The following is a 16,841-nucleotide window of genomic DNA, read 5'->3' as shown; positions in this document are numbered from 1 at the left end:
AACCTCCAGCACTTACTAAGCCAACTCTATTTCCATCCCACATTAATCCATGATTAATATATAACAAGTAAACCATTTTATTTGTTCAAGCACTAATTTTGATGTGGGCGGCTCCCCACAATCTGCGCACCTTTGCTAGTAGAGAGAGACTCCAAACAAAAATAATTTAGCAATAATGAAGATTAACCATAAGTAATTGTCCTGAAACTGACTGAAGAAGAAAAATGATTCATTTTTAACTTATCTCATACTGACTTCCTGTTCTAAATAATCATGCACAGGCATATTGTTATGAATATTCAAAAGGTTTTCTAATGGCTTAATAATTTTTCTTCCTTTGTTTCTAGGAGCAGAAATAATAACACACACTGAAATAGAAGATCACACTTGTCAGAAGCAGATAAAGTAGAGAGATCATCAAATTAGCTTCCATAGTCCCAACAAAGGCCGACCAGCCATCAAAGAAAACCACCACTCCCATCTGGATTTTCATGCAGAAATAACATAGAGCTGGCTTAGCATGGACTCTTTTGATTAAAGCTAAAATATCCGAAGTAAAAGTCTAACTTACTAAGAGTCATCACAGTATGTCACAGAACTATTTGGAAATAGATATGTTAGCTACAGATTTCCCTAGCATGATGTTTCTGCTCGCTTCTTTCCCTTCAGTACATAGAAATTGGGAGCTGGCAAAGTCACCTGGAGGAAAGAGGAATTTACTTTGCTTCACATCTAGCAAGGTAATCCTTTTGTTGTTTACACTCCCTTTTCCTCTCAGACTCACCCTCTGCCCTTCTTTGCCTGGCTTGTGCTTTGGGATACTGACCTCTATGGACTGTGTCACTTGGGCTTCTTTTGGCTGAGTTTGCCAGTGAGAGGAACTGTCAGGAATTGGAAGACTGAGATTTGGATGTTTATTTTCTCTGCTCCTTTACTGATTGGTAGATGCACTCAGTAATTACAGGTCCTATGGGACAAACTCTCTTTCATGGCTCAACACCTTCTAAAGGTTCCAGTTGTATAGCTCCTTCCTTTCCCTCCATCGGGACTAAGGGACTAATGGCTTGCCTTTGTTGCTGGTCCCTGGGTGCATCACCATTTTTTCTGTTGTTGCTTAATTAAGTTGACCCCTAAAATCTGTAAAAGTTACCTTAACTTTAGAAGCCTTTAGAACAAGTATATCAGTAAGTATCCCAGAGGAAACAAATAGCAAGCTCAAAGGTTTACCCAAACAGCCCCAAGAAAATATTAAAGCCTCCTGATGCTTGTTTATGTTTAAGGTACCGCGGACAGTTTCTCAAGAAAGGAAGAACACAGAGATTTTGTCACTAAACTACTACTCTTCCCTCTGCATTCTCAGGAGGCAAAAATACAATTTACAGGCAAGCGGATCGCAACTTTTTTTTCATTTTATGACACACACCACATAATATTCACATGTTCGATTCAGAACTACGCACAAGGTAAGGCTAATATTTGTGTGAGGTAAGAATCTATCCTTTCCTATCCTGCTTAAGAAAGCATATCATGAAGCTTGCATGTGAGAACAAGGTTGTTATAAGTAAACCTTGAAGCTGGGCAATTTTTTAAAGAAAATTATTTTCAAGCTTTATTAGTGGTAACCTACTAATAATAACTTGCAGCGTACCAGATCCTCTTGTGGGTCATCTAGGCAGCAGCCAAGAACAGCTTTTCGTGAGACCCAGATGGAAAGATACTTTTCTTTCAGAATCTTCTATCAGGAGGTAAGTGACAAATTGTCCTATTTGTTCCATTGACTAGAGTAGTCCAGCTATTTATGTCAAAGTAATAGGAATTGAGTAACACTGACACAAAACCAAAGGCGATAGATGTTTTAAAACTCTTTGAACTATGTTGAGATGATTTAGTTAAACTTAAGAAACTATGCATGTTAGATTTTAAAAAGTGAGAAAAGATCTATCTTTTTGACTAGTCACCCCTAGATTCCTGTCTTTAGACAGCGCTAGCTCTTATAACATTTTTTAACTGCATCATTTTCCTTGAGCATCACCAAAGCCTACTACAGTGTGATGAGTAACAAGAACTAATACCCACACAGAAAGAAACTGACAGCAAGTAATCCGAAGAGTAGTCTCAAATCCTTAAATATGGTTTCTGGTTCTCAGTTGAGAAAGAATCAAAACCTATTAGCATTATCTTTGTTAGTGAATCAACTCATAAATATTTTGTATTTCTTACATTTCTTGAAATCACAACACCCTGACATATTCACAAATAGAATGGTGCTTACAGATTTATATCCTTAAAAGGTTCAGTGTAGCTCCAGGTACCTACACAGATTTACACACATTGTTCCCCTACAAATTTAAATTTCACCATCTGCTAACCATATTATGACTAATTAGGAAGTCATTGCATACTACATCCTCAACAACAGTAGACACTGTAGAGCTATTTTGTAGGACTGGCTGTTTAAGTTGTTCTTTGTTGTAAATGGGAGTACCTTTATTAATTAACAGCTTTGCAAAGTACTCAGAGAAAAACCAAAGATTTTAAGGAAAAATAACTTAGGGAAAAATAAATATTCAATCTATGTTTTCCTCACTAGAGCACATACAAGGTCTCAAGAAAGTCCCAACATCAGTAATGCCATGAAACAAAAGTGAAAGGTACTCTTACTAACCCCGTTTTTCAGATGAGTGGCTGAGATTTGGAAACTCTCGGTATCTGGCTTGTGCACTTACTGAGCTAATAAATGATAGAGTCAGGACTTGCGAGACGAGGTTCGATTCCCAACTTACTTCTAACGTACCAGAATTATCCTGGTCAACATTATACAAGCAAAGGAATGGCAGAACTGAGAGCACTGGAGGATCCTAAAATGACTTAGTAGTTAGCATCATCTTGTGTTCAGAATAAAAGGAGCTAAAGTGTGAATTTTCATTTGTTCCAGATAACTGCTTTGCCAATGTCAATCACTAAAATAATTATGGTAGAAGAATGCAGGTTAAAGTGCAAATTCCTTCATCCTACCCCCTCCCTGCTCTTCTGGTTCAGTGGGTCTAGGATACAGTCCAGAAATCTGGGTTTTTGGCAGTCACTCTAGATGATATGATGCAGGGTTCAAGGGCAATACTTCGAGAAACATTGTCATAGAGAAAAAAGGTATAATTTCAGATTGCCTATTGGTCATCTTAAAAAAATATGTTTCTAATGTCAAAAAATTAGAGGGGTTCAAGTACTTGGCACTGATACTTGTTAAATCTGATTCTAAAATTATTCGATTAAAAAGTCATTATATTTAGGAGAGATTGGGCATTACTAAGAGATTTAAGGATTTAATAATCTGGTTCTTGCAAATAAATATCATCGGATAGCAACAGCTCTAGTATTATTACTGGTGAATATAGTCAATGTGATGAGGTAGTACCAAGGTCTGGCAGAGTACTCCAGAATCAGTGAAAGAACATTTTGTATCCAATAGATTACACATATACTCAAATTAATCTCTCATTTGAGGAAAATAGATAAAGGAACCCCAAAGAAGTTGAAAAAGGTCCTTTGGGGTCTCGTTTATCCTTTACGCTACAGTTAAAAATTTCAGTACTGTTCCTAACCTTAGTGGCATCTCCAAAGAGAGAACAGCAATGACATTTCAAATATCCCCCACTCTACCCCCCAACACACACACGCACACCTTGGAGCCATCCCTATGTTACCTTCTTAAGGGCAAAGTTCCTCCAGGCAGTCACTAATTGGCATTGGCTATTAGCATAAGTGGGAAGAGCTAATCTCATCTATGTCACCTTTCACCTAGTAGTCTCTTGCAAGTACTAAACAGATCACTAACACACAATAATTTCAAGTAGTTTGTTCTCTTGGTTTTAAGTACAGGTTATCATGGGATGTAGAGGATAAAGAATGGAACTAAATGATTTATAAAAAGGAAAGCTCCATAATAGGGCTATATAGCCTGTGTATATATATATGTATGTATCATGTTTGTGAGAGCAGCTGATGCATACAAATAAAACCCAAGTCATTGGAAGGTCGTCAATGAGTAGCTTTGGCCTGAACAATATTTATGAGCTTTGTGGGGCATGAAAGCCAGATCAATAAAGCAAAACCACAGGTTCCAGAAATGGTAGCAGAATGAAGCTTTAACATCTGTACAGTTACTCAGAGACCTTTGTGTCTGGATTCAAATTGAATTTAACACTCATTCAGATGTTACTGGAAGAGGATATTTACAATTGCATTTTCTCTTCTACTTAAAAGTTTCCAGGATTTATTATAATGATCAGATCATCTAGAAATAATGTATGCAATTTGATACCTTGTGTTTTTTTTGCATAAAGATTCTTTTTAATAAGAGCAAAAACAATGAGAAAGGAACAAATATATTTCAAGGGGACCTTGAGATGTTAGTACTTTCTAGTCACTCTAAGCAAAGACTGAGCAGCCCCCTATTGTGTGATTGTTTCATCAAAACCACAGTAATAAAATTTAAGGCTGTTCTTCTTCAAAAGGGGATCAAGCATAGGCTGTTCATTTCCCCTCAATAAAGAAATTAAAATATAGATAGATAGGGATTTCACCTAAATTTGGCCTGAGGAATTAAAAGCCCCTCATTTCATCTCCTTCTTTCTGGCAATGTTATTTAGACTCAGGTGTTAAAATAAACACTTTACCTTAGTGATCAGTCCTTTCATGATGCACATTTGTCTATAGTTACTACTTTAACTCAAAATTGAAACCTCACATGGAGGGCTGGACCCAAAGGTAAGGTGAAGATGCTAATCCTCATTTTGCAGTTACGTGAAGAAAGTGAAATGGCTTTACCTCTACCCTGTCACAGTACCATAAAATCCTGGGTTCTTAAACTTGAGAGACATTTTCTCCAGTTACAGGACACAAATGCAGACATGAAAAATAACTTATGCCAGGAGCACCCCATAATCCCTCCGGTGAGTAATCTCAATTAGACTGGGATCCAGCAAAGGTAAATTCTGATCGACAGACTATCAGGAGGAAGATTAATGGAAACACTAATGGCCAGAGGAGGGCAGGCGTGAATGGTACCCAGAGCAACATTCTTTGTTGCAGGACAAACAATACAAGGCACTGATGATGAAACCAGGGTTGTATGGAGAAAGGCTTCAAAAAAAAAAAAGAGATTCTAGTTGCCGTGAGCAGGGGTTGCTCTTTGTTGTGGAGCACGGGCTTAGTTGCTCCACAGCATGTGGGATCTTCCCAGACCAGGGCTCAAATCCATGTCCCCTGCATTGGTAGGCATATTCTTAACCACTGTGCCACCAGGGAAGCCCTGAAGAATTTTATAGGCAGCAAATTTTATAGGCAGCAAAATTATATCTAATAATGTAGGCTTGTAATAAAGTGCAAAAAGCTGATACACGTGAAAATACACACTCTGATCTCATATTTGTACAAAAGAATTGTGAAGCAAACTATCAGGAGACCTTTGACCAATTAGAATAAAAATTTAATTAAATATATGCCTTTCTCTACTGCATCTGAACTTAAGTATTCAGTTTTTCTGAATATCTTTTTGGTTTTGATTCCACTATTTAGAAATTTACAACAATGGAAAGTCCCTACTTGTAGAGATTTATTGACACTGAAGCATTTTCTGTATTACTGTATAGCCAGATCATTTGTGATCAGGGTTCTTAACTTTACATAACCCTTAAATTCCTCTTCACCTCTCCTCCCAGTTTTTAATATTTCCTGAGTGAATCTCTCTATTCCATACATCATCACAATTTTTACATAGCTGTTGGGTCAATTACTAAGTCTCTCTCTAGAGATTAGAGATAGATATAGATGATGCAGATAGACAAACATATAAGGTAGACATCTATCTATATATCTGATAGATGGAGACATATAATACCAAGTGTTGATAAGGATATGATGCAATGAGAACTAGTATAAGGAGAAATGCAAATTGGTACAAAGAAGACTTTGGAAAATAATTTGGCATTATTTTGTAAGGTTGAAAATGCACATATCTTACCAATTATTTCCACTCTCAGGCATTTACCCTTTGGAGAAACTCTAGAATCAGTGTACCAAAAGACATGATAAACAAACGTTTGTAACAGCATTGCTTATAACAGCAAAATTTGGAAACAAACCAAATGAAAGGGGAAACCAAATGAAAGGGGAAATGTATAATAAATTGGGATATATTCAGATTCAGTTTTGGGAATGAATGAACTATTGCTACCCTGCATCAGTGAGAATAAATTGTATCAACAATGTTGCCTGATAAAATGAAGTCATAATAGAATACACAGAGTCAAACAGCATTTATGTTAAGTTTAAAAACAATAAAAGCTAAAGATTCTTTTATATGGGGATACTGTCTCATTTTATAACTATGTTTTTAAGGAAGAGAATGATAAATACATGCTTAAAGTAATGGTTATCCCTGTGAGGAAGGGAGGAAGGATGTGATCGGGAAGGGACACAGCACTTCAACAGTGTTTTTTAATCTGTACGGTGAGTACACATGTGGCTATTTGATTATCTTTTATACTTTTTATAAGTATGTTTCTGTATATTTTAAACAGTTCAAAATAAACAGGTTTAGCATATTATAGTCAAAAAAATTTTAAGTTGTATCAGAAATATCTCTGTGCCTTAAACTGAAGGAAAAAAACTACATAATGTGAATAATAATGCACATTATATTTGACTAGGAGAAGAACGGTATTAACAGAGAAGATACTGAATATGGCTTATATCTATCTTCTGAGATTAAAGTTATCATTATAATTTTGGCATGTGGTAAACACTTAATATATATTAACTAGTACCTCTTCCTTTCCATCATCACAAAATAAGCATTTGGCTTTTTAGTAATAATCATGGGGCACTACAGCATCGTGATTAAGAGTCTGCGTATACGTGTTACTTAGAGAGTCTGGGTTTGAATCTCAGCTCTGGATCACTAGCTATGTGACTTGTCAACGTTCTACTCCATGCCTCAGTTCTTTATTTTTAAAATTGAGATAATGATAATACTGATTAGTGTTATTGGGAGGAGTAAATGAGATAAAATCAGGACAATATCTAATTTCCATGCATCAGGTACAGTGCTGAGTCCTTTGTGTAAATTACTACAAATAACAAAATTGCAGCAGTATTAGTTTTCTGGATGATTCTACTCATACTTCAACCTATCTATTATTAATTAACTTACGAGCTAACTCTAGGAAAGCTCGAAGTTAGTAATATCTATAATCATCTGGTTTGAATGTCTGTTTGCTTGTTTATAGCCTAGAATTGCTTTCTTTTTATTTAGGTAAAAAATTGAATCACTGTTCTAGTGGTTAAAAAAGAGAAAAAAGCAAAGAAGATCTTGAAGAAAGAACAGTCATAAAGATCATATGCATATTCCTGAAATTACACAATCTGATTAAATGCCAGGCCAAATTTGACTTGCAATATTTTAGCACAAGACTGTTGTGAAGCTAGCTTAAGGTCTAAATACTCACTGCCTCAGAAAATAGGTATCTTCATTTCAGACAGGATTCATATATGTTTCTTTATAACACAGAGCATAGCAAACAGACCTAATGTCAAGTTCAAAACAGGATTAGACATGCATAAAAATCCCCACTCAGTGTGATTTGTTTCCTCACATGAGTACACTACCAAGTCCCTTCTTTACTTAAATGGACCTTGACAAACATTTCAACATGACTTTCTGGATGCTTCAAATTAAGTAAACTATACTGGAATTGTAATTTCATTACCACTAAAGTTCTCAGTTCAAATATAGTACATCTTGCCACATATTAAAAACAAAGAATAAAGGGAAAAGAACAAAGTTGGAGGGCTGACTCTACCTGACTTCTACAGTAATCAGCACAGTATGGTATCAGTGAAAGAACAAACAGATCAATGAAGCAGAATATAGAGTCCAGAAATTAACCCAACTCTTATAATTTACTGACCTTTGACAAAGAAGCAAAAGTATTAAGATGGAGACTCTTAAATGATGCTGAAACAACCTGGATATCCACATGCAAAAAAAAAAAAAGAATTTAGACACAGACCTTACACCCATCACAAAAGTTAACTCAAAATGAATCATAGGGACTTCCCTGGTGGTGTAGGGGTCACGGGTTTGAGCCCTGGTCCAGGAAGTTCCCACATGCTGCAGAGCAACTAAGCCCATGTGTCGCAACTACTGAGCCTGCTCTAGGGCCCACATGCCACAACTACTGAAAGCCCATGTGCCTAGAGCCCATGCTCTGCAACAAGAGAAGCCACCTCAATGAGAAGCCCACACACGGCAATGAAGAGTAGGCCCCACTTGCTGCAGCTAGAGAAAGCCTGCATGTGGTAATGAAGGCCCAAACACAGCCAATAAATAAAGAGTAGTAATTTTTTAAAAAATGAATCATAGACGTAAATGTAAATTGAAAAACTATAAAATTCCTAGAAGATAACATAGGAGAAAACCTAGATGCCTTGGAAATGGTGATGCTTTTTAGATACAACAAAGACACTATCCATGAAAGAAATAATTGGTAAGCCAGACTTCATTAAAATTTTCTCCTCTGTAAAAGACTCAAGAGGGTTAGAAGACAAGCCATCAAGTGTATCAGAAGACAAGCCATCAAATAAGCATATAAAAATAAAAAGATATTCCATACCATGTCATCAGAAAACTATAAATTAAAACATAAATGAGATACCACTACACATCTATTAGAACGGCCAAAATCTGAAACACTGACACCACCAAAAACTGGCAAGAATGCAAAACAATAGTAACACTCATACATTTGGTGGTGGAAATGCAAAACAATAGGAACACTCATACATTGGTGGTGGAAATGCAAAATGATAGTCACTTTGAAAGACAGTTTGGCAGTTTTTACAAAACAAAATGCACTCTTACCATATGATCCAGCAATTGTTCTTTGAGATTTACTTAACAGAATTGAAAACCAGCAAGCTGGCCAATATTCACATTGCAGGGGGTCACAGAAGGAGAAGAGAGAAAGGGGCAGAAAGCTTATCCAAAGAAATAATGGCTGATAAATTCCCTAAAGTGGAGAAAGAAACAGATATCCAGATGCAGGAATCCTAAAAGGCACCAAATAAGGTAAAATCAAAGAGACCCACACTGAGACATTACAATAAAATTGCCAAGTTAAAGACAAGGATATCTTGTCAAAAAGAGAAGAAAGAACAAGGGAGGATATAGAGAAAAGTGAAATCCTGTTCACTGTTGTTGAGAATGTAAACTGGTACAACTACTATGGAAAAATAGTATGGAAGTTTCTAAAGAAATTAAAATACAACTACCATAAATCGAGCAGTGCTACTTCTGCATGTATATCCCAAGGAAACAAAATTATTATTTCAAAGAGATATCTCTACTCTGATGTTTATTGCAGTATTCACAATAGCCAAGGTTTGAAGACAACCTAAGCATCCACTGATGAATGAAAGGATGAAGAGAATGTGGTACGTAAACACAATAAAGTATTATTAAACTTTAAGAAATAAGGAAAGCTTGTCATTTGCAACATCATGGGTGAACCACAGGGGCATCACGCTAAGTAAAATAAATCAGACAGAGGAAGATGGTACTGCATGGTTTCAGTTATATATGGAATATAAAAAACAAAAAGTCAAGAGGGAGGTCAAGATGGCAGAGTAGGATATCACCCCCATGAACACATCAAAAATACATCTACATGTGGGGCAACTCTCACTGAAAACAATATGAAGACTGGCAGAAAGGTTCTTCTACAGCCAAAGCTATATAGAAAGACCCACAAAAAATTGGGTAGGAAGAATAAAAAGCCATTGGGTCAGGACCTATAGCCCTAGCAGGGGACACAGAAGAGGAGGAGAATATTATGGGCTCCTGGATCCACCCTGGGTAGTGAGGGGTTAAAGCCATAGGTTATGTGCCCCAGACCTGGGGTCTCACACCAGAAAGGAGTTTCCTTAGCTGGTCGTGAAAAACAGTGGGACTCACTGGAAGGCTGTATGAAACCAGGACTCCACTCATGAAGAGCATACAGACATGCTTGCTCACTCCTGGGAACAGCATGGAGGGAGCAGATTGAAAACTGCCTTGGATTCTGGCTGTTTTCTCACAACTGCATACCCCAGTGCCTACCCCAGCTCACACCAAGCAACTTTGCTAGCACCTCTTGCTCTGGCACTGCTCTCCAGTATGGCAGAGGTGACATTGCTAAGGAGAGTGCACACACTTAAAGGGAATGAAGCCAACCTGGACCTAATCCTGCCTCTGATAGGGCTGTGACAGCCACTGAGCATGGAAGAAACTTGAGCTCACACCTAGCTCTGGCCCTACCTCCCCTCCATCTTCAGCCTTACCTCCCACTAACAGGGTGGCTGCCAGCACACTCAGAGAAAAGATATGACTCGTGCTTAGGTTAGATTCAGCTCCCCTGCCAAAGCCATTGGGCAGACACAGACTGCATAAGGATTCTCCCACACAAGGACACACCTTCAAGACCAGGATAGGTAACTGGTTCACCTAGTTTCAGAGAGATAAAGTTAAACAGAATGAGAAGACAGAGGCATATATTTAAAAAAGAAAAAAAGAATAAGAAAAACAACTGAAAAACCCTAACTAAACAAATAATTTACCAGATAAAGAGTGCAAGGCAATAGTACTAAGAAGGCTAACTGAACTAGGGAAAAGAGATGAATACAGTGAGACTTTTAACAAGAAACTAGAAAATATAAGAAAAAAACAGAGCTGAAGAATACAAAAACTGAAATGAAAAGTATATTAGAAGGAATACATAGTAGACTCAGTGATATAGAAGAACACATAGCATTCTGGAAGATAGAATAATGTAAATCACCCAATCAGAATAGAAAAAGGAAAACAAATTTTTTAAAAATGAGGATTGTCTAAAGAAGCTTTGAGACAACAGCAAGCATACTAACACTAGCAATATAGGGGTCCAGGAAGGAGAAGTGTGAGAGAAAATGGTAGATATTGTATTTGATGAAACTGTGGCTGAAAACCACCTGAAGGTGAAGAAGGAAACAGATATCCTGATACAGGAAGTACAGAGAGTCCCAAACAAGATAAGCCTAAAAAGACCCACACACCAAAACATTTTGTAATTAAAATGGCAAAATTAAAGGTAAAGACAGAATTTTAAAGGCACCATGAAAAAAACAAAGAGTAACATATAAGGGAATGCCTATAAAGCAATCAGCTGATTTTTACGCAAAAACTTTGCAGGACAGAAGGGAGTGGCATGATATATTTAAAGTGATGAAAGGAAAAAGCCCTACAACCTAGGATACTGTACACAGCAAGGTTATTATTCAGAACTGAAGGAGAGAGAAAACTTCTCAGACACGCAAAATGTAAAAGAGTTCATCAGTACTAAACTGACCTTATGGAAAATGTTAGAGTGTCTTCTTTAAGTGGAAAAGAAAAGGCTACAGCAATAAAAAATTTTATAGGATAGAAAAACTCTCACTAGGGAAGGCAAAAATAGTAAAGCCTATGAATCGAACACTTAAGCTAGTACAAAGATTAAAAGAGAAAAATTGTAAGATATAACAACTACAAACAGCAAAGAGATAGAAATGAAGATGTAAAATAGATCATCAAAAACACAAAGTGTGTGAGAAGGGAGTAAAAAAAACAGATATTTTAGAATGTTTGCACTTAAATGAATACCAGTGTAAAAACAGTGTGTACAGTTATAGGTTCAACATATATGAACCAGATGGTAACCACAAATCAAATCTATAACAGATACACAAAAAAATAGAAAGGAACACAAGAATACCACCAAAGAAAATCACAAGGGAAGAGACTAAAGAAGAAAAAAAGGAGAGAAAAGAAGTACAAAAACAGCCAGAAAGCAAGTAACAAAATAGCAATAAGTATCCACCTATCAATAATCACTTTAAATGTTAGTGGACTAAATGCTCCAATCAAAAGACATAGGGTAGCCAATTCGACAAAAAAATAAGACTCATCTGTATGCTGCCTACGAGAGATTCACTTGAGAGGCAAAGAGACACACACACTGAAAGTGTGGGAATGGAAAAATATATACCATGCAAATGGAAATAAAAAGAAAACAGACATAGCAATACTCACATCAGACAAAGTAGATTTTAAAACAAAGTATGTAACAAAACACAAAAGAGGGCACTATGTAATGATAAAGGGATCAATTCAAAAAGAGGATATTGCCCTTGTTAACAGATATGCAGCTAATAGGAGAACCTAACTTTATAAAGTAAATATTAATGGATTTAATGGGAGAAATTGACAGTAATACAATAATAGTAGAGGACTGTAACATCCCACTTACATTGTTGGACAAATCATCCAGAGAGACAAAAAGCAATAAGGAAGCAGTGGTCTTAAATGACCCATTAGATCCACTGGATTTAGTCTACAGTACATGCCATTCAAAAACAGAAGAATACACGTTATTTTCAAGTGCAAATAGAACAGTCTCCAGAATAGATCACATGCTAGGTCACAAAACAAGTCTCAAGAAATTTAATAGGATAGAAATTATAGCAAGTATTTTTCTGACCACAACAGTATGAAACTAGAAATCAACTACATTAAGAAAAGTGGAAAAAACACAAAGAAGTGGAGACTAAACAACATGCTACTCAAAAAAAAAAAAAAAAGGGGTCAACGAAGAAATCAAAGAGGAAATCAGACAATACCTTGAGGCAAATGAAAAGAAAAACAGAGCTTTCCAAAATCTATTGACATAGCAAAAGCAGTTTTAGAGGGAAGTTTATAGTTACCTCAAGAAACAAGAACAATCTCAAATCAACAACCTAAACTCCCATCTATAGGAATAAGGAAAAGAAAAACAAAAATCCGAAGTTGGCATAAGGATGTAAATAATAAAGATCAGAGAGGAAATAAAGTAGGATTAAAAAAATAGGAAAGATCAATAAAACCAAGAGCTGTTTTTTGGAAAAGATAAACAGAATTGAGAAACTTTTAGCCAGGCTCATTAAGAAAAAAAGAGAGGAACCACATAAACAAAATAAGAAATGAAAGAGGCAAAATTACAACTAACATCACAGAGATACAAAAAATCCTGAGAATACTATGAATAGTTATATGCCAACAAAACGGACAACCTAGAATAAATAGATAAATTCCTAGAAACATACAACCTTCCAAAATTGAATCAGGAAGGAATAGATAATCTGAACAGACTGATCCTTAGTAGTGAAATTGAACCAGTAATCAAAAAACTCCCAGCAAAAAAAGTCCAGGACAGATGGCTTCACATGGGATTTCTATGAAACATATAAAGAAGAACTAATAACTATTCTTCTCAAACTGTTACAAAAAATTGAAGAGAGGAGGGAACACTCCAAAATTTATTCTATGAGGCTGCAATTACCCTGATACCCAAATGAGACAAAGACACTACCTAGAAAAGAAAATTACAGGCCACTATCTGTGATGAATACAGATGCAAAAATCCTCAGCAAAATATTAGCAAAACAAATACAACACTATATTAAAAAGATTATACACCATGATGATGTGGGATTTATTCCAGGGGTACAAGGATGGTTCAATGTCCACAAATCAATCAGTGTGACACACCACATTAAGAAAGTGACAAATAAAATGCACATTATAATCTCAATAGAATGAGAACAGTCATTTGACAAAATTCGAAAACGATTCATGATAAAAATTATCATCAGAGTTGATATAGAGGAACTATATCTCAACATAATAAAGACCATTTTTGACAAAACCACAGCTAATATCGTATTGAATGATGAAAAGCTGAAAGCTTTTTCTCTAAAATAAGGAAGGCAAGGATGCCCACTCTTGCCACTTGTATTTAACATAAAACTGGAAGTCCTAGACCCAGAAATCAGACAAGAAAAAGAAATAAAAGATATCTATTGCAAGGGAAGAAGTAAATCAGTCACTATTTGTGGTAGACATGATACTTTATATACAAAATGCTAAAGTCTCCACCAAAAAAGCTGTTAGAACTAATAAATGAATTAAGTTGCAGGATACAAGATTCATATACAGAAATCTGTTGCTTTTCTATACACAAATAATGAATTATCAGAAAAAGAAATCAAGAAAACAATTCCATTTACAGTCACATCCAGAAGAATAAAATACCTAGGAATAAACTTGTGGTGAAAGTCCTATATGCTGAAAACTATAAAATGCTGATGAAGGATGTTGAAAATGATACAAAGAAATGGAAAGGTATCCCATGTTCATGGATTGGAAAATTAATATTTTGTTTTACATATACATGTATCTATTCTTTTTCAAATTCTTTTCCCATTTAGGTTATTACAAAATGTTGAGCAGAGTTCCCTGTGATATACAGTAGGACCTTGTTGGTAATCTGTTTTAAATATATTAGTAGTAGTCTTAGCAATATTTTTTTAATCTGTATCCTAAAGCAAAGGAAACAAATGCAGAAATAAACAAATGGTACCTACTTAAACGTAAAAGCTTTTGTACAGCAAAGGAAGCCATTGATAAAATGAAAAAACCTGATGGGAGAAAGTATTTGAAGTGATTTGTCTCATAAGGCATTTGTATCCAACATATATAAACAGCTCATACAAAACAATATCAAAGGAAAAAAACCCGAAATTTAAAAACGGGCAGAAAACCTGAATAGATAGTTTTCCAAAGAAGACATAGAGATGGCCAACAGGCATATGAGAAAATGCTGAACACTGCAAATCATCAGGCAGATGCAACTCAAAACCACAATGAAATTTGACCTCTCACCTAACAAAATGGCTGTTGTCAAAACAACCACAAGTAACCAAATGTTGGCAAGGATATGGATAAAACAGAGTCCTAGTACACTGGTGGTGGGGACGTAAATTTGTGCAGCCACTGTGGAAAACAGTATAGGGATTCCTCGTAAAACTGAAGATAGAACTACCATATGATCCAGCAATTTTGCTCCTGGATAAATATTGAAAGAAAACAAAAACACTAATTTGAAAAGATATATGCACACCAATGTTCATAGTAGCATTATTTATAATAGCCAAGATATGAAAGCAACCTGTGTCCATCAACATATGTATGCATAAAGAGAGTATACATATATACACTCACACACACACCCACAATAATGGGTAATGGAATATTAGTCATCCATAAAAAGGAATAAAATTTTGCCTTTTGCCAAAACATTGATAGGCCTGTAGGGTATTGTGCTTACTGAAATAAGTCAGAGAAAGACAAATACTGTATTTTATCACTTATATGTAGAATCTAAAAAAGAAAAAGAATGAATATAACCAAGCAGAAACATAACAAACCAGTGGTTACCAGTAGGGAGATGGAGGGAGGGATGAAGGGAGGGGCAATATAGAGGTAGCAGATTAAAAGGTACAAAAATGTCTATGGATAAAATAAACAAGCTACAGGATATACTGTACAGTATAGGCAATAGTTAATATTTTTAAATCTGTATAAACAATTACTATGTTGTACATCTGAAACTAACATAATGTACATCAACTATAATTTAATGAAAATAAATAAAATAACTAATAAATATATAAATAAATTGAAATCATAAAATCACAGAAGAGTAGTTGTTTAGGGATAGGAGAAACAGGGAGAGGTTGGTAAAAGGGTATACACTTTCAGGTATAAGATAAGTAAGTCTGAGGATCTAATGTATAACATGGTGAGTACAGTTCATAACACTGTACTATATAATATAAATTTGCTAATAGAGTGGAACTTAAATATTCTCACTAAACAAACAAACAATATTGTAGGTAAGTATGTGAGATGTTTAACTTGATGGGGTAATTCTTTCACTATGTGTGTGTGTGTACTCTCATGTTGTATACTTTAAATCTTATCAATTTAATTGTCAGTTATGCCTGAATGATATCAAGAGTCTAGTATAATTAAAAACAGAAATATCAGTGATTGGGGGTCAGGGAGTGAGAAAGATAAATTGTCAGAGTGCGCAGGATTTTTAGAGGGATGATAATACTTTGTGCGGTATTATAATGACAGATATATGTCACAACACATTTGTCCAAACCCATAGGATATAAAACACCAAGAGTGAACCCTAAGATAAACTATGAACTTTGGGAGATTGACTTCTCCATGTAGGTTCACTCTTGGAAAAAATGATACCATTTTGGTGAGTTATTTTGATAATAAGGGAGTATATTCATGTGTGGGGTCAGGGGGTATGTGGGAAATCATTGTACCTTTCTCTCAATTTTGTTGTGAACTGAAAACTGCTCTAAAAAGTCTTTAAAGAAAAACAAGGGGGGACAATAAAAACCCTACTAATCATCAACTTGAAAATGCTTCAACTCTTCAATAAGTTATATCTTATGACTGTGACCTTGACTAGGACATGGCCTGAATAAGAAGATAGAGTGTATTTCTTTAAAGAAAGTGTATATCTTTAAAAAGAACTTTTCACAAAAGTTTTGTTTGAATAAAGCATAGCTTGAGTGACCAGGGACGTCTCAAATAGTCTTGATATAGATCCACTTATAAAGGGTGTCATTTTAGATATTTCCTTTTGTGAAGAGCCATAAAGACCCAGAAAAAAGCTCAATACATAGTAATAAAACACCACCAGTCTTACTGTGTTTTAACTCTTTTGCATGTGCTCCTTGAAAGAAGAATATAACTGATATCTGATTGTGAATTAAATATAACTCATGGTCTGTGAATGACATATATGCATTGTGTGTACTGACTGTATCAATGCAACAGACCTCAGTAGAAGCATTCTATTTGCATCTATCTCTATGTTTACCTGGTATGA

General features: G+C 35.5%; 1 long non-coding RNA gene across 1 annotated transcript; it reads left to right on the top strand.

The window, feature by feature from the left end:
• Window positions 1–668: 668 nt before the first annotated feature.
• LOC138414292 (uncharacterized) lies at window positions 669–1,703 on the top strand. The gene is made up of 3 exons (XR_011246738.1): window positions 669–740; window positions 1,281–1,382; window positions 1,644–1,703. It is a non-coding gene; the product is annotated as an uncharacterized lncRNA (long non-coding RNA).
• Window positions 1,704–16,841: the final 15,138 nt, after the last annotated feature.

This window comes from Delphinus delphis, chromosome 16 (assembly GCF_949987515.2).
Source record: "Delphinus delphis chromosome 16, mDelDel1.2, whole genome shotgun sequence".
NCBI classification, from domain to species: domain Eukaryota; kingdom Metazoa; phylum Chordata; class Mammalia; order Artiodactyla; family Delphinidae; genus Delphinus; species Delphinus delphis.
This window is presented reverse-complemented; position numbering and strand designations above follow the sequence as displayed.